Consider the following 18,941-nt stretch of genomic DNA (forward strand, 5'->3'; position numbering starts at 1 on the left):
AAATGCATACAAAATCTTCGTTTTTGCTTAAATTGTATGAAAGTATTTCATATCTACAGGTGAAATCAAAAATCTTTCAAAATGTGGTAAAATAAACTGTTTAAACACTTCTAATGGAGCCAATAAAGAAATTGCACATCTTTGGCATCATATACCATGACTCTCTGTGCTTCTTAACATGGCAAGCTAATGACCTGGTTGAACAATTTTCAGCTTTTGTATATGACCATCCCTTGCTTGTCTATGTATATGCAAACTTTCCTAATTATAACTTTTATGGCTTCCCAACAATAATTTTGGATTGATTTCACTGGTCAGGTTCTTTGAGCATGACATGATTAGTAATTTTAATGGTACCGTATCTAATATGAAATAGTATGAATTAAGCAAATTGGTACTTTTATCAAAAAGTGAACGATTTTTTCACTTTGTCACTATATTATTTCCTTCTCAGTAGAAAATGTACTGTATAGAATAATCTCAAGAGATGGTGACATACACTGTATATACATGTAACAAGACACACAGTAGTGTGTCATGTGGCCAAGGAAGCCGGCACGCCACACCGTGAGTATATTTACAGGAAGAAACAAAACCCGGTTTTCACACATACGTAGCTCCGTGCTCCCTTCTTGAATTGCAATTATTTTTATACTGCAAATGCCCTCCACCTCAAGTACCCCACATACCAAATTTTAGCAAGATTGCTTAACGCAATCGTGAAATATAAGCCTTCACAATTTGGCTTGATTTCTTTTTTTTTGTTCTTCATTTAGGGGGCTTGGGGGCTTAGATTCTTCTTTTCACACACTTTACAAAAACCATTATAAAATGCAAATGTGAGGCTCAATTGTCTTGAGCTTAGCTACACTTTACAAACATATTGCGGTACAATCACATACCATGTTTGGTGCAAATATGATTAATATTCATAGAGCTATGGATGATTATTTGCATTAAAATAGGCCGACTTGTTGTCACATCTACAGGGTAAACCGCTTATGGGAATAACTTAAAAATCGATATGCATATAAATCGCATTGACAGCTACAAAGTTTAAGGCAAAATCCAAACAATTGTAAATCATGGGGTCAAAATACTCTAATAGAACAGTCACTGCGGGGTAAAAAGGTGCATAAAATGTCGAAATTACTGACCAGCATTCGAACCAGGGACCTCCATACTGAACACCCAAATCCTTAACCACTGAGCTGCTGCTATCACAGCTGATAACCTCACTTTATTTCTACTATATAAATGAAAATTCTAGCTAAAATCTACTCAATAATCAAGTTCATAATTTCATAGATCTACCAATGGAAAATCTAGATTGTTCTAGAACATTCTATGAAAGTAGCTGTGTTGTGCAGCCAAGTACAGCTAGTGTGGGTGGGCGACATACACTCGTTTTAAAAGAACCAGAAATGTCGTTTTCATGCATCCATTGCAGCCTCTTTACAGGTGAGACCCGGCCTTCGATATGCAACAGCTAATATTGAGGATGGAGCTTGTGTAGACATTTGTGCTTCAGGATTCTGGGGAGGTAAGCAAACATCTGAAGATGGTTTTTTTTGTTGTTGTTGTCAAAATTAAGGATATTACACCCGCTTCATATCGTGATACCTAAGTATCCCTATCAACATTTTGAACGTGAGAAACACAACAGAAGTATGAACAACAAAATTGAGATGGGTTCTTTTACCCCACTTGTATTTTCAACATTAAGGGGTGGTATGGGTCATGCTGCTCAGTGCTGTATTTTACAGAAGACTTGCTCTGCTTGTCTTTGTTCAGAAGGAGTAGTTCTGTGATGTCAGGGTGCTGGCAAGGGGTGCTGGTAACCCTGGGAATAATAATAAAAGATTTAGTTTTCATGTATCCGTAGCTCCATAGTGCTTGAACGGTATAATTAACCATTTCTGCAGTGGAAGCTTCCCAAGGGCAGAGCATCTTCCATTCCTAGTTTGAGTTGAATCTGCCCAGCTATCATTGGGGGTATACGCACCTTCAAAATTCATCTTACCCTGTATTTCGATTCTTCATACAGCCATGCAGTCTTCGATGAATCCTGTAGTAAAGGGGAAAAAGTTAAAAGGAATTATCATGGTCAACCATAGTCTGGCTTTGTAACTTGCAATAACAAAAATAAGTGATAGCTGCACAAAAACAGCCAAGCTGTGAAAAAAGGTGTAGCCTTAATAAGTCTGAGTGAAAAAAGTTGTGAAATTGAAGGTGGTGGCCAACAAATGGCTGCAATGATGTTAATGCTAATAAATTTTATTAATGGCTGTGCATTGTTAAAATTTATTAGTATTAACATCATTGCAGCCATTTGTTGGCCGCCACCTTTGATTTCACAACTTTTTCCAACAAGGCTTTTAAAGGCTGCACCTTTTTCACAGTTTGGCTTTTTTTGTGTGGTACTTGTAGGGTAGCTAACTAGCTGTTGACCCTGGTAATCATACTCAAGAAAGTAGAAACTATTTTTTATTGTAACCCTTAAACTTTAAAAATGCACTGTATCCACACAAGTGACCAAAAATGGCTATTGAATTAGATGTTCACGATCATTAACTCAGTCATACACGTATGGAAGGTGAATGATAAAAAATGAATGACGTGTAAGTTTTGCCAATTTATAATTTATGTAATGAAAAGTTTATTCATTGATCTACAAGTTGGTATGGTCCACTGTGGCGTAGCATTGCTTTCAGCAAAAGCAAAGATCAGTCTGAAGATCAAAGCGACTGAAGATCAGTCGCTTTGTTGTCATCTTTAAGAGCAAAGCCTTCAAGTAAGTTAATGGTAATTCTTGTCAGTCTAGAACAGATTTTTAATTGAAATCAGGTGAAGAAGACCATGAAACAAGTAGGAAACAATAGTAACCTCTTTACTGATGAGTTTTGTTGCCAAAGTAGTTGTTATTTAATCATTATGCATTTTCATTTGTTTTTTTTTTATAATTGCTGGTTTGTGCATCTTTAATGGTTAATCAGCTGCTATTGACAAATTTATAAGCAGTACTAGTATGATTTATATATAATGTACTGGATGCATTATCATATTTCATAAACTTCTACAGGGTGTTAGAAGTGACAATTAGGACAAATAATGACAGTCAGTCAGAAAGAGTAAAAGTCATTGAGGTAAGTGCAATTGTAAATGAGAAGTGTTTGTGTGTGTGTGTGTGTGTGTGTGTATGTGTGTGTGTGTGTGTGTGTGTATGTGTGTGTGTGTGTGTGTGTGTGTGTGTGTGTGCGTGTGTGCGTGAGTGCGTGCGTGCGTGCGTGTATGTGTGTGTGTGTGTGTGTGTGTGTGTGTGTGTGTGTGTATGTCTGATCTTCAGCACTAATACCAGTGCTATATGACATATACAATTTTATTTCCCTTAGAAATAGTGTGTGAAGTGATGCATTATCATACTGTACTGTATTGTATATCGATTGTTCAGTGTCTATTAAAACATGTGAGAACCTGGCTTCCACATGTGTGTGTGTGTGCACTCACAGTCAAACTCGTGGTTTTAGATTGCTGGGTTTATATACTATCATACCACTCTATCTTTTCTTCAGAATTGGTAAGTCTGGTTTCTGTGGCAGCTTTTATCAGACCCTGTGAAAGTCATGAGTGGGGGTTTGGTGCCTTTCAGTAGCCATGGCTTTGTTGGAATGGTGTGCAGCGAGCAGAGAAGCCTCAGAAAACTTGATGAATGTGTTCTGCTTCATTTGGAAGTGATTTGAGTGCAAAAAGAATCCACAGAGAACTCAATTTGAACATCCGGATTCCACTTGTCTTCTTACTCCATTTTACACTGTCATGTCCCCCACCCCTATTGTGATAGCATTACCTGCACAAAAGGGCATGTTTTGGGCATCAGAAACTTTTACATTCACACAGTGATAACTAAATATAGATGAATGGCTGGTGCAAAGTTGTTTTGCACAGCTTTAGATACTATGAAGTTGCTACACAATCATTACTTAAAGTCGCCATTTCTACTAACAAAGCTTTGTGTGTCGAAGCCAGGTTTTGTCAAGTTGAATCACATATGGTGTGTTTTATTAGAACTTTATATGTTACACATGAAACTAACTATTATGTTAATCACTGTGTTTTAATTGTATTATTCTTTATAGACTATTTTTGATATATTGAACATCCTGTATCATGAAAGATATGACTTCATTTTTCAACAAGCATCTAATATTGTTAGTGATTTGTTGTTATTACTGTAGAACAATTGCATTCCTTCTTACTGGTCTAACATAGCGCTTGTGACTTTAGCATGAGTATATGGATAAAATAACTGGGGCTGTATCAGTACCACCTTTCACACACAATAATTTTGAGGCCAGTTATGCATAAATTTTTTCTCCTTTCTGCAACTTTCAAACATACTAAATATATGTATATAACATTCTAAACAGGCTATAGGACCAGGTGTCCTACAAACCTTCAGCACTTGTGCTGTAAAGCCTTAATAAATGAACTTTCATCATTTATGGTAGTATCTTTACCAAGAGTATATAATGGGATAGGGCCCATAAGGGTTTTCTCAATATAAAAATTACAACCAATATTTTTAAAAGTTATAACTTACATTCATCATTATTAAATAGAAAATTATTATGGCTGTATGAAATGTTCCACTCTGACGAAATATCAAATTTTAATGCTGGTAGATAATTCGTAATAGTATATTATATTTATAGCAGTGTATAATTAATTGCAGTTGTTTAAAATAACCAAACTTGTGCCCTTTTTATTACCCTATATACTGTACTGTTGTACAGACTCTACTACAGAGAGAACGAACACTTGGTGAACTATATCTATATCACACTGAGCGAATTGGTTTGGTGTTAAGTGCTACTGCTGATGAAACCAATGATCTAATTATAATAAGAAATAACATTGGTAAGCTGCTCTTGATATCACAGTATCTACACTGTAACAGTGAAACCTGTCTACTTCACTCTTTGGGCCACAATTTTATGACCTTATTAAACAGATGGGACTATAATGTTTTGTATACACAGACAGGTGACATTATTATACGGTGACATAATTAGACAGGTTTTACTCTTATATCTTTTGTAATTGAATTGTTTGTCATAAACTTACTGTACATAGTTGTAGTTTATATTGGGTGGAGAAGTGTGTATTATTCAGAAACAGAAATGCAGTTTTCACGCATTCATAACTTTATGGTGCATTAACGTAAATAGACCAGTCTTATATTTAGGTGATACACCCAGAAGTAAATCTTCCTGGCCATTTCTGAGATCATGCTTTCAAAGTTCATATTGTTTTTTCTTCAAAGTTATTTGAGTTAATATGCTTAGAAAGATTTACATAGCTCAATCATCATGGCCTTTTTGGTTTGAAGTAATGGTAATTATTGAGTAAATGCAATCTGCACTAAAACAGCCAAACTGTGAATAAATGGTTTAATATTAGCATTGACATCATTGCAGTCATTTCTTGGCTGCCACTTTTGATTTCATAACTTTTTCATCCAGACTGTTTTTGTCCAGATTTCACTTCTTTTTGCACTTTGGTCCCAAAATCACCCCATGGTGGACTTTCATTTACTCACATTTCTTCTTATCTATGCATACAATAATGATCATTGAAGACAGACCAATAAATGTACTGTATTGCATGATTTACTTCAATATTAATTTGGCAATATTATTGTAATGCTCTAATAGAGTGCACATTTTTGAGGACTTCTAATAGAACATACATAGAATGTTCTAGGACAATCTAATACTTCTATTGGTAGATCTATGGAATTATAAACTTTATTTATAAAGCAGAAATTAAGTGAGGTGATCAGTAGGGCTATGCGATAACAATGATAACATGATTATCATGATACCTATGTCATTATTGTAATAAACACTGTGCAAAAAATTATGTTTCTTGACATTTCATGCATAACGAATTATGATAATTCTTTGAGTCAGAAATACCCGAATGTGCATAATTCCTGAATTAAAGGAAATGTATATGGAATTGTGTAAGGAATTGTCACAATTAACTCATCTTTTGGTAATTATATACACGAATGTGCCTAATTCCTTTCAGGAAATGTGCATGAATTATGACAAATTTGTGATAAACTTTTACATTTCCTGAAAATGTCATTTAAGTTTCATACAGAAACATCACGGAAACATATCTTTTTGTGCAGTGAAAGATAATGAATTTTCTATTATGGATATCTCAAGATAATAGTACATCTCTGTAGACTATTCATTCACACTTTGGCATAATATATGTATGATGGTAAGGAAAAACACTGTAAGTATTTGTGCATAAACTCAATAGCACGTTAATTCATAGGCCATCATTATTCCATTCCTTGTTTCCCATCACCACCTGTATCAACTTTTAAGGCAGCTACATCAAATTGCCACACCAATGATGTACTGGCACTTAGCTACTGGTGGCCTCTAGTTACAATGCCACTATTGTGCCATATTGAGTTGATTTGGGATCATAATTATTTTGATCGTTCCTTCACTACCTAGTTGCATGCATAGCCTCAACAGGGGGTTGTCGCATTGGTGTATGTACTTGGTTGTGTGTGACCCAGTCCTAGACAACATATAAGTACACAAAAAAATTAGGATATTTCAACTAGAGTAGGGACCATAGCACATTAATAAAAAGTACTGAAACAAGTGGGAGTAGTGCATGATATTAAATCACAGTAAAACAATAAGGAGTATTATATCCCTACTATGCATTTCTATTTTTAAACCAGGTGTGTGCCTGGTTTACTGAAATTGTTTTCGTAAAAGTGTGTGTGTGTGTGTGTGTGTGTGTGTGTGTGTGTGTGTGTGTGTGTGTGTGTGTGTACCTACCTATCTACCTATGTTTGTCCGTACGCACCCACGTGAGCAAAATCGTTAAATAATGGTAAAAGCAGCTTTTATGTAAGAAGTAAAAGTGAAATGAAGTCTGTATTAAACTTCTGTACAGGTAAACGTTGCTCTGAGGTGGTTTCTTTTCGGCAGACTGAAATACGGGTGTGGCGACTTTCCTCAGACTACATTCTCCTTGAGGTTTTCAGGCATTTAGCAACTGAAAAACAACGGTGCAGGCCTCGTACACTACCAGGAATAGCCTATCATTTTGAATTGAAAGGGGGCGTATCCCTTACATGTGCGAACGAAAATGAAGAGCAGCTTTGAGGCTTTGTCGAGAGAATTTGTGGGAAAAAACACGTTAGTCACACTATAAAACAGTTTAGAAGATACTTCTGTGCGTAATATGTTGGTAAAAGTTTGTTTAACCATAGATATTATATACTATGCACCCGGGATTGCGTACCGACTTCGTTAACACTTATCAACACTGCCAATCTGCATTGTACTTCAATATACGGTGTTCTGATAGAAATCGTACATGTTTCCCATAAAACTGGCCATCTCCTGGAAATTTTAATAACACGAAAGATTTAACCTCTTCAGCATTATGGAAACAGTGAAAGGATACACTCAAACACTTTTCAATAGACTGAATTACCAGGAAAACACTTGAAATACAGCATAAGCATCATGCAAGTGATCTTACAAGCTTCAAACTCGCCACCATATTTCATCGAATAATGACTTTAAAAAACCAATCTACAATCGTCATTCCTATCTTAAACTATTCGTCTGCGTCCACTCAACCAACAGCATCATAGTAAGTGACATATTTAGCCATTTAACAAAAGCTGATATCTCCAAACACCTTCCAACAACCCGAAGCGGATACCACTATTTTACCACTCAGCTTGTGCTGATTTTCTGACTTTGATACTTAGCCGATCAGGATCTGTCCTCTAGCCATTGGAACTGTAGAGGGCAGCAGATATGATGCTTGTTGAGCTCCACTACTATGCTGCCCGTACAACATTTGCGCTACCCACTACAAAGGAAAAGTGTTAACAAGTACAACGATGATCGTTCCTTTGAAAACCGGCGGTACGCAATCCCGGGTACGTAGTATATACTATCTATGGCTTAACAAACGCTTCCTTAGCAGCGCATAGCAACGTAATTGAACGAATTACCAATATTTCATGAATTACAAAATTCGAGAATTAGCTAATACCATTATTGCACAACCCAAAACTACCCTATTGTAAAATAGTATACATAATTGGTTAATTCATAGTAGCATATACTGTCTATAGTTAATTCCAGATGAGTTAGCTAGCTGTATGGCTCCTGGTTTTTAGAAGTAGCACAACATCAACTTGTTTGTGTACTTGTTTGTTAACTTTTTTTGCAAATAATATGACTGGTGAACCCACGCATACTACATCAAAAGAAAGAAATGGTGCTGCGCGCCCCAGCTATATCAATTATTGTCTGAAAAGTGAAGTATCCATCCATTATGTTTCGCTGTCAGCTGTGATCAACCCATTACACAACATTACAAATCAAGAACTATTCAAAAAGCACCTCTGCAATCCACACATACTGAAAGAGAGAAATGGCGCCGCATGCCCCAGTAGATCAATTATCATCTGAAACGTGAAGTATCCATTACGCTTCATTGTCAGCTATGTTCAACCCATTACACAGTATTATGAATCAAGAACTGTTCAAAAATCACCTCTGCAATCAAAGTAGCCACTATGAAAAATACAGACAATTTTCATTACGAAGGGAAGCCATCACATACTACCGCCAAATCAACACTTTTCGCTGACACAAGGAGGACACTGATAAGTCCATGAAGAATGCATTGTACAGCTGTACATACTGTGGTATGCCAAATGGCACCAAGCCAAAGCGACATCAAACAGTGAAAAATCAAGCCCATAGCCTTAGCCATTATCGAGTTACGCTTGTCTGAAGGCATCAGTCAGTCACTAGAAAATTCCATAATTTTTTTTTAAATTCTGTAGCAACTTGTCGAAAGCATTTCTGGTTGATCTTAAGGCTTGTTTGGGCTTAGTTTTGCCTAACCAATACTGTGTCATTGTCGTCTGGGAAAACTGAGGCTGGTTTTTGGGTGATGTTTTTCATGGGCCATGCCTACTCGTTTGTGGTCCCTACTATACAGTACTATCATACTATATGATACTAACAGTTTCATACATCATAGTCCAAAATTAATAGATTTTATTTGTGGTTGCTAGAAAATTGGGTGCAGTGTTATCAAACCTATGGTAGTGCTGTTAGTAGGGCTCCCCCTAAAATGATGGGCACTGCGTAAAATGTTGCCTCTAAAAACTATCATAGAAATATCATATGTGATAAAAAATTAATTATATTTATGGGATTGTCTTAGTCCATCTTACATCAACTCCAGTATTAAAACAAGAAAACATTGTGGCCAGATATTGAATTTTTGAAAAGTTACCAAAACTCGATTTTTGAGTTTGACTGCCTGACCACAGTCACAAAGTTAATTAAAGGCTAAATGGAGCAGTGCACAGCCATCTGTTCACACCACAATAACAAATTCATGGATGGAATGTGCCTTTTCTGGTTCCAATTAGTGTCTGTCTTCTGTACTTTTCCATCCTTTTTCTTCAATTACGTACATGGTTGTCTTCTTATTGATGAAAGAACTACAGTGGAACCTCTCTATTATGGACATTTTGAGACTGAGAATTTTTGGCCACTTTTTGCTGTAATATAGAAGTTTTCCTCTTTCAGAGGTAAAAAATGTAATATGCAGACCATTTGGGATGAAACTGTTTGTCTTTAATATGGAGGTTTTTTCTATTGTGTCCTTAATTCGGGGAGTTTGTTAAGAGAGGTTCCACTGTATACCGAGATGTTGGCTTTCCATTTTGAAACTTACCTTAGAAGCGCACAGTTAGATGCCACTAAACTATTTGTAGCACTTAAGAGCATGTAGCTGTACTTATAAAAGCAATTGCACAATGGACGATGCCCTTAAATGATCAGAACACACCACCATGTGAATAGAGCTGCCCCTAAATGATGTACCTGCAGTTTTGCTGTAGAAAGCAACACATAGCATTGAACCACGTCTTTTAAATCTATTGTGTATTAGATCAAGATACTCTAATAAAGCAGTCGCAGTCACATGTGTATATAACAAAGAAAGTTAATAAATTAATGCACTTGAACAAGAAATACGAATAATGGTAGCTATGTGGAAAAATGCCTACTTTGGCATGGTGGTAACTTGCCCTGTTTTACATAGCTACCATAATTCATATTTCTTGATTCATTGCTTTTTATCACTGGAACCATACTTAATGTTTATAGTAATCAAGACACACGGTAGTGTGTCGTGCGGCCCAAGAAGCCGGCGTGCCACCCGTGAGTATATTAACAGGAAGGTAGAAAATGCAATTTTCACACCTATGTAGCTCTGTGATCCCTTACCCGATTGGAACCAAATTTGCTAGAGAGGTGTCGGCCAGTAAGGGGAGTCTACACACCAAATTTGAAGAAAATCGCTCTAGCCATTTCCGAGATACGAGCGAACAAAATTTCGTTTTAATTTCTTCGTTTTTTTCTTCTTCTACTTCTTCATTTCGCACACTTCGCAAAATCTGCCATAAAACACGAATGCGTGCTCGGATCGGGCTGAAATTTGGCACACTTAAAGGGCTCATTAAGGCGGATCTCTGTACCAACTTTGGTAGGAATTCGATGAACATTCACAGAGTTATGACCGATTATTTGCGTAAAATAAGGTCGAAGGTCTGTCACGCCTACAGGGTAAACTCCTTTGAGGAATCAGTTGAAAATTGTTATGTAGATGGAGCAACCATCGTAGGAGTGCCTTTTTGTGGTTTGAAAGGAATCGGGATAAAGACCACGGAGATATGACACAAAACCCGACCTGTGTCAAAATTACGCGATCGAGTTTTATGAATATAAATACTATTAGTTTTCGTGTCTATCAGGCAAACCGCTTAGAGCAATGAGCTGAAAATCAGTATGTAGCTGGAATGATCATCATAGAAAGTCCTTGCAGTAGTACAGAAGAATCGGATTACAAACCACTGAATTATGATTCGAAAGGCAACTACGTGTAGCAAATGCGAGATCGAGATACTCTAATAGAACAGTCACCCTAATAAAGCATTCAGCTGCATTTATAATTTACTCAATTATATTACATTGCAAATTATTCTGTAGGGAATTCAGTTACAAACAAGTCACCCTGTAGTCAGATCAGCCAGAAGAAGGTACCTAATAGAGAGTTCATCTACAAAGAAACCATCATGTAGAGAGTTCAGCTCAAACAAATTGCCCTGTAGAGAGATCAGCTAGAAGAAGTTACCTTGTAGAGAGTTCAGTTACAAAGAAACAATCATGCAAAGTGTTCAGCTACAAACAAATCTCCCAGTAGAAAGTTCCGGTATGAACAGATCACACTGTAGAGAGTTCAGTTAGAAACAAGTCATGTTGTGGAGAGATCAAGTAACCTTGTAGAGAGTTTAGCTACAAAGAAACCACCATGTAAGAGAGTTCAGCTGCAAACAAATCACCTGTAGAGAGTTCAGCAGGAACAAGTCACCCTGTAGAGAGATCAGCTAGAAACAAGTCACCCTGTAGAGAATTCAGCTACAAACAAATCACCCTGTAGAAAGATCAGGTAGAAGAAGTTATCTTGTAGAGAGTTCAGCTGCAAACAAATCCCCTGTAGAGAGTTCAGCTAGAAACAAGTCACACTGTAGAGAGATCAGCTAGAAACAAGTCACCCTGTAGAGAGTTCAGCTAGAAGAAGTCACATTGTGGAGAGTTCAGCTACAAAGAAACTACCATGTAGAGAGTTCAGTTGCAAACAAATCACCCTGTAGAGAACTCAGCTACAAACAAATCGCCCTGTAGAAAGATCAGCTAGAAGAAGTTACCTTGTAGGGAGTTCAGCTATGAACAGATCACCCTGTAGAGAGTTCAGCTACAAACAAATCACCCTGTAGAGAGTTCAGCTACAAACAAATCACACTGTAGAGAGTTCAGTTACAAAGAAACCACAATGTAGAGAGTTCAGCTGCAAAAAAATCAATCACTCTGTAGAGAGTTCAGCTAGAAAAAGTCACCTTGTAGAGAGTTCAGCTGCAAATAAATCACCCTGTAGAGAATTCAGCTACAAACAAATCACCCTTTAGAAAGATCAGCTAGAAGAAGTTACCTTGTAGAGAGTTCAGCTACAAAGAAACCACCATGTAGAGAGTTCAGCTGCAAACAAATTATCTGTAGAGAGTTCAGCTAGAAACAAGTCACCCTGTAGATAGATCAGCTAGAAGAAGTTACCTTGTAGGGAGTTCAGCTACAAACAAATCACCCTGTAGAGAGTTCAGCTACAATAAAATCATCATGTAGAGAGTTCAGCTGCAAACAAATCATCCTGTAGAGAGTTCAGCTATGAAAAGATCACCCTGTAGAGAGTTCAGCTAGAATAAGTCACCTTTTAGAGAGTTCAGCTACAAAGCTACCACCATGTAGAGAGTTCAGCTGCAAAAAAAATCAATCACTCCGTAGAGAGTTCAGCTAGAAGAAGTCACCTTGTAGAGAGTTCAGCTGCAAATAAATCACCCTGTAGAGAATTCAGCTACAAACAAATCACCCTGTAGAAAGATCAGCTAGAAGAAGTCACCTTGTAGAGAGTTCAGCTACAAAGAAACCACCATGTAGAGAGTTCAGCTGCAAACAAATCACCTGTAGAGAGTTCAGCTAGAAACAAGTTACCCTGTAGAGAGATCAGCTAGAAACAAGTCACCCTGTAGAGAGTTCAGCTAGAAGAAGTCACATTGTGGAGAGTTCAGCTACAAAGAAACTACCATGTAGAGAGTTCAGTTGCAAACAAATCACCCTGTAGAGAACTCAGCTACAAACAAATCGCCCTGTAGAAAGATCAGCTAGAAGAAGTTATCTTGTAGGGAGTTCAGCTATGAACAGATCACCCTGTAGAGAGTTCAGCTACAAACAAACCACCCTGTAGAGAGTTCAGCTACAAACAAATCACACTGTAGAGAGTTCAGTTACAAAGAAACCACAATGTAGAGAGTTCAGCTGCAAAAAAAATCAATCACTCTGTAGAGAGTTCAGCTAGAAAAAGTCACCTTGTAGAGAGTTCAGCTGCAAATAAATCACCCTGTAGAGAATTCAGCTACAAACAAATCACCCTGTAGAAAGATCAGCTAGAAGAAGTTACCTTGTAGAGAGTTCAGCTACAAAGAAACCACCATGTAGAGAGTTCAGCTGCAAACAAATTATCTGTAGAGAGTTCAGCTAGAAACAAGTCACCCTGTAGATAGATCAGCTAGAAGAAGTTACCTTGTAGGGAGTTCAGCTACAAACAAATCACCCTGTAGAGAGTTCAGCTACAATGAAATCATCATGTAGAGAGTTCAGCTGCAAACAAATCATCCTGTAGAGAGTTCAGCTATGAAAAGATCACCCTGTAGAGAGTTCAGCTAGAATAAGTCACCTTTTAGAGAGTTCAGCTACAAAGCTACCACCATGTAGAGAGTTCAGCTGCAAAAAAAATCAATCACTCCGTAGAGAGTTCAGCTAGAAGAAGTCACCTTGTAGAGAGTTCAGCTGCAAATAAATCACCCTGTAGAGAATTCAGCTACAAACAAATCACCCTGTAGAAAGATCAGCTAGAAGAAGTCACCTTGTAGAGAGTTCAGCTACAAAGAAACCACCATGTAGAGAGTTCAGCTGCAAACAAATCACCTGTAGAGAGTTCAGCTAGAAACAAGTTACCCTGTAGAGAGATCAGCTAGAAACAAGTCACCCTGTAGAGAGTTCAGCTAGAAGAAGTCACCATGTAAGAGAGTTCAGCTGCAAACAAATCACCCAGTAGAGAACTCAGCTACAAACAAATATGCCCTGTAAAAGATCAGCTAGAAGAGGTTACCTTGTAGAGAGTTCAGCTACAAAGAAACCAGAGTTCAGCTGCAAACAAATCACCTGTAGAGAGTTCAGCTAGAAACAAGTCACCCTGTAGAGAGATCAGCTAGAAACAAGTCACCTTGTAGAGAGTTCAGCTAGAAGAAGTCACATTGTAGAGAGTTCAGTTACAATGAAACTCCCATGTAGAGAGTTCAGCTAGAAGAAGTCACATTGTAGAGAGTTCAGCTACAAAGAAACTACCATGTAGAGAGTTCAGCTGCAAACAAATCACCCTGTAGAAAGTTCAGCTATGAACAGATCACCCTGCAGAGAGATCAGCTAGAAACAAGTCACCCTGTAGAGCGTTCAGCTAGAAGAAATTACCTTGTAGAGAGTTCAGCTACAAAGAAACCATCATGTAGAGAGTTCAGCTGCAAACAAATCACCCAGTAGAAAGTGCAGCTATGAACAGATCACCCTGTTGAGAGTTCAGTTAGAAACAAGTCATCCTGTAGAGAGATCACCTAGAAGTATCACCTTGTAGAGAGTTCAGCTACAAACAAATCACCTGTAGAGAGTTTAGCTACAAACAAATCACCCTGTAGAGAGATCAGCTAGAAGAAGTCACCTTGTAGAGAGTTCAGCTATAAAGAAACCACCACGTAGAGAATTCAGCTGCAAACAAACACCCTGTAGAGAACTCAGCTACAAACAAATCGCCCTGTAGAAAGATCAGCTAGAAGAAGTTACCTTGTAGGGATTTCAGCTACAAACAAATCACCCTGTAGAGAGTTCAGCTACAAAGAAATCATCATGTAGAGAGTTCAGCTGCAAACAAATCATCCTGTAGAGAGTTCAGCTATGAAAAGATCACCCTGTAGAGAGTTCAGCTAGAAGAAGGCACTTTTTAGAGAGTTCAGCTACAAAGCAACCACCATGTAGAGAGTTCAGCTGCAAACACATCACCCTGTAGAGAATTCAGCTACAAACAAATCGCCCTGTAGAGAGACCAGCTAGAAGCAAGTCACCCTGTAGACAGATCAGCTACAAGAAGTTACCTTGTAGAGAGTTCATCAGCTGCAAACAAATCACCCTGTAGAGAATTCAACTACAAACAGATAACCCTGCAGAGAGTTCAGCTAGAGTCAAGTCACCCTGTAGAGAGAATCCTGTAAAGAGTTCATCTACATACAAGCAGATCACCCTGTAGAGAGTTCAGCTACATTCCAAGTCACCCAGTAGAGAGATCAGCTGCAAATTATCCTGTGGGGATTAATTGACATGTAATAAATATCTAATCCAAAACAGCCAAGCTGTAAAAAAAGTGTGCGGCCCTCAGAAAGGCTATAGTGAAAAAAGATGTGAAATCCAAGGTGGCGGCCAAGAAATGGCTGTGATGGTAGGTTAATGGTAAAAATTTTAATAATGACAATTCAGGTAAATTTTGTGAAGCGGCACAAAAATTCACCTGAATTGTCGTTATTAAAATTTTTACCATTAACCTACCATCACAGCCATTTCTTGGCCGCCACCTTGGATTTCACATCTTTTTTCACCATAGCCTTTCTGAGGGCCGCACACTTTTTTTACAGCTTGGCTGTTTTGGATTAGATTTCATTTCTTTTTGTATTTGTATACCCCAAAGCCGACCTATGGCCAGCTTTGGGACTTTTTTAACCTATGTTTTTTTTCTTTACTACAGGAAGAAGTAAAGATGAAGTAGATATACTTTAAATATTTTATCAGTAAATGTACAAATTATATATATAATACATATGTGACCGGATTTGCAAAAAGGGGCCTTCCACACACATCCAATTTGCCAACTTTGACAATTGATAACTTCAGATTGGAAAGAGCTATTGCCTTGAAATTTGGGCAGTGGTGATTTCTTTGCAGCTGAACTCTCCACATGATGGTTTCTTTGTAGCTGAACTCTCTATAAAGGCAATTTCTTCTAGCTGATCTCTCTACAGGGAGATTTGTTTGTAGCTGAACTATCTACAAGGTAACTTCTTCTAGCTGATCTCTCTACAGGGTGATTTGTTCGTAGCCGAATTCTGTACAGGCGATGTGTTTGCAGCTGAGCTCTTTACAAAATGGTTTCTTTGTAGCTGAACTCTCTACAAAGTAACTTCTTCTAACTGATCTTTCTACAGCGTGATTTGTTTGTAGCTGAATTATCTACAAGGTAATTTCTTCTAGCTGATCTCTGTACAGGGTGATTTATTTGTAGCTGAATTCTGTACAGGTGATTTGTTTGCAGCTGAGCTCTTTACAAAATGGTTTCTTTGTAGCTGAACTCTCTAAAAGGTAACTTCTTCTAACTGATCTTTCTACAGGGTGATTTGTTTGTAGCTGAACTATCTACAAGGTAATATCTTCTAGCTGATCTCTCTACAGGGCGATTTGTTTGTAGCTGAATTCTGTACAGGTGATTTGTTTGCAGCTGAGCTCTTTACAGAATGGTTTCTTTGTAGCTGAACTCTCTACAAGGTAATTTCTTCTAGCTGATCTCTCTACAGGGAGATTTGTTTGTAGCTGAACTATCTGCAAGGTAATTTCTTCTAGCTGATCTCTCTACAGGGTGATTTGTTTGTAGCTGAATTCTGTACAGGTGATTTGTTTGCAGCTGAGCTCTTTACAGAATGGTTTCTTTGTAGCTGAACTCTCTACAAGGTAACTTTTCTAGCTGATGTCTTTACAAGGTGGCTAGTTTGTAGCTGAACTCTCTATATGGTGGTTTCTTTGTAACTGAACTTTCTACAAGTTGACTTCTTCTAGCTGATCTTTCAATAGGGTGATTTGTTTGTAGCTTCACTCTCTACAAGGTAACTTCTTCTAGCTGATCTCTCTACAGGGAGATTTGTTTGTAACTGAACTCTCTACAGGTGATTTGTTTGAAGCTGAAATTTCTAAATGATGGTTTCTTTGTAGCTGAACTCTCTACAAGTTAACTTCTTCTAGCTGATCTCTCTACAGGGTGATTTGTTTGTAGATGAATTCTGTACAGGTGATTTGTTTGCAGCTGAACTCTTTACAGAATGGTTTCTTTGTAGCTGAACTCTCTACAAGGTAACTTCTTCTAACTGATCTTTCTACAGGGCAATTTGTTCGTGGCAGAATTTTATACAGGGTGATTTCTTTGCAGCTGAACTCTCTACATGGTGGTTTCTTTGTAGCTGAACTCTCTACAAGGTAACTTCTTCTAACTGATCTCTCTACAGGGTGATTTGTTTGTAGCTGAACGATCTACAAGGTAACTTCTTCTAGCTGATCTCTCTACAGGGAGATTTGTTTGTAGCTGAACTCTCTACAGGTGATTTGTTTGAAGCTGAACTCTCTAAATGATGGTTTCTTTGTAGCTGAACTCTCTACAAGTTAACTTCTTCTAGCTGATCTCTCTACATGGTGATTTGTTTGTAGCTGAATTCTGTATAGGTGATTTGTTTGCAGCTGAGCTCTTTAAATAATGGTTTCTTTGTAGCTGAACTCTCTCAAGGTAACTTCTTCTAGCTGATGTCTTTACAGGGTCACTAGTTTGTAGCTGAATTCTCTACATGGTGGTTTCTTTGTAACTGAACTCTCTACAAGGTAACTTTTTCTAGCTCATCTTTCTACAGGGTGATTTATTTGTAGCTGAATTCTTTACAGGTGATTTGTTTGCAGCTGAGCTCTTTAAAGAATGGTTTCTTTGTAGCTGAACTCTCTACAAGGTACCTTCTTCTAGCTGATGTCTCTACAAGGTCACTAGTTTGTAGCTGAGCTCTCTACATGGTGGTTTTTTTTGTAACAACTCTCTACAAGGTGACCTCTTCTAGCTGATCTTTCTACAGTGTGATTTGTTTGAAACCAAACTCTCTACAAGGTAACTTCTTCTAGCTGATCTCTCTACAGGGAGATTTGTTTGTAGCTGAACTCTCTACATGATGGTTTCTTTGTAGCTGAACTCTCTACAAGGTAACTTCTTCTAGCTAATCTCTCTACAGGGAGATTTGTTTGTAGCTGAACTCTCTACATGATGGTTTCTTTGTAGCTGAACTCTTTGCAAGGTAACTTCTTCTATTGATCTCTCCACAGGGCGATTTGTTTGTAGCTCAACTCTCTACATGGTGGTTTCTTTGTAGCTGAACTCTACAAGGTGATTTTTTCTAGCTGAACTATCTCTTTTCATAGTTGCATGAACTCCCTACAAGGTAACTTCTTCTAGCTGATCTCTCTACAGGGTGACTTGTGTGTAGCTGATCTCTATACAGGTTTCTTATTTCTAGCTGATCTCTTGAATTCTCTTCAGGGTGACTGCTCTATTAGGATGACTGCTCTATTAGAGTATCTCGATCTCGCACTTGCTACACCAAGTTGGATTTCGTGTTATAACTCCGTGGCTTTAAGTCTGATTCTTCTACACCATTGATGAGCCTTTCTAAGATGATTACTCCATCTGTACAACGATTTTCAAAGCATTACCCTAGGCGGTTTATCTGGTAGGCGTGGCAAGCAGTCGTTTTTTTATTAGCTGATCTCGATTGCGTAATTGTTACACACTGTTGGTTTTTTCGTTGTATCTTCCTGGTTTTTAGCTCGATTTCTTTCAAACCACAAAAGGTTTGAGGTTCAATAGTTAACCTATTCACCCACCGATTTTCAGCTTCTTCCCATACGCGGTTTACCCTGTAGGCGTGACAACATATTGGTGTTATTTTTCGTGCATAATCGCTCATAACTCTTTGCCTGTTTATGATATTCCAGCCAAAGTTGGTACCGAGATGCGCCTTTATATCCCCCTTCTGTGTGCCAAATTTCAAGGCAATCGGATAACGCGTTCGCGTTTTATAGCAGTTTTTGTAAGTGTGCGACAAGAAAAAGAAAAATAAGAAGAAAAAAAAAACGAAGAAACTGAGCCAATTTTTGAAGTCGCATATCTCGGGAACGCGCAAAGCGATTTTGCTCAAATTTGGAATGTGGAGTGCTGCAGTTGGAGGGAATGTCCACAGCAAAAATCGTCTTGTTTCATCAAGGAAGCACAGAGTTACGGAGGTGCGAAAATTGCGTTTTCTTTCTTCCTGTCAATATACTCACGGGTGTTATGCGCCGGCT

At 38.0% G+C, this 18,941-nt stretch overlaps 1 protein-coding gene across 5 annotated transcripts in view; it reads left to right on the top strand.

Annotated features, from left to right (window-relative positions):
* Positions 1-1,049: 1,049 nt before the first annotated feature.
* LOC136254566 (adhesion G protein-coupled receptor L3-like) overlaps positions 1,050-18,941 on the top strand; it is a 113,541-nt gene continuing 95,649 nt past the window's right edge. For 4 of the 5 annotated variants that reach the window (XM_066047311.1, XM_066047313.1, XM_066047312.1 and 1 more), the window contains exons 1-3: positions 2,467-3,146; positions 4,137-4,208; positions 4,794-4,917. The gene's annotated coding sequence lies outside the window, so the exon portion shown is untranslated. Of the gene's footprint in view, positions 1,544-2,466; positions 3,147-4,136; positions 4,209-4,793; positions 4,918-18,941 lie in introns of those variants that run through there. The other variant, XM_066047310.1, reaches the window with a different exon arrangement.

Source organism: Dysidea avara, chromosome 4 (genome assembly GCF_963678975.1).
Source record: "Dysidea avara chromosome 4, odDysAvar1.4, whole genome shotgun sequence".
NCBI lineage: Eukaryota > Metazoa > Porifera > Demospongiae > Dictyoceratida > Dysideidae > Dysidea > Dysidea avara.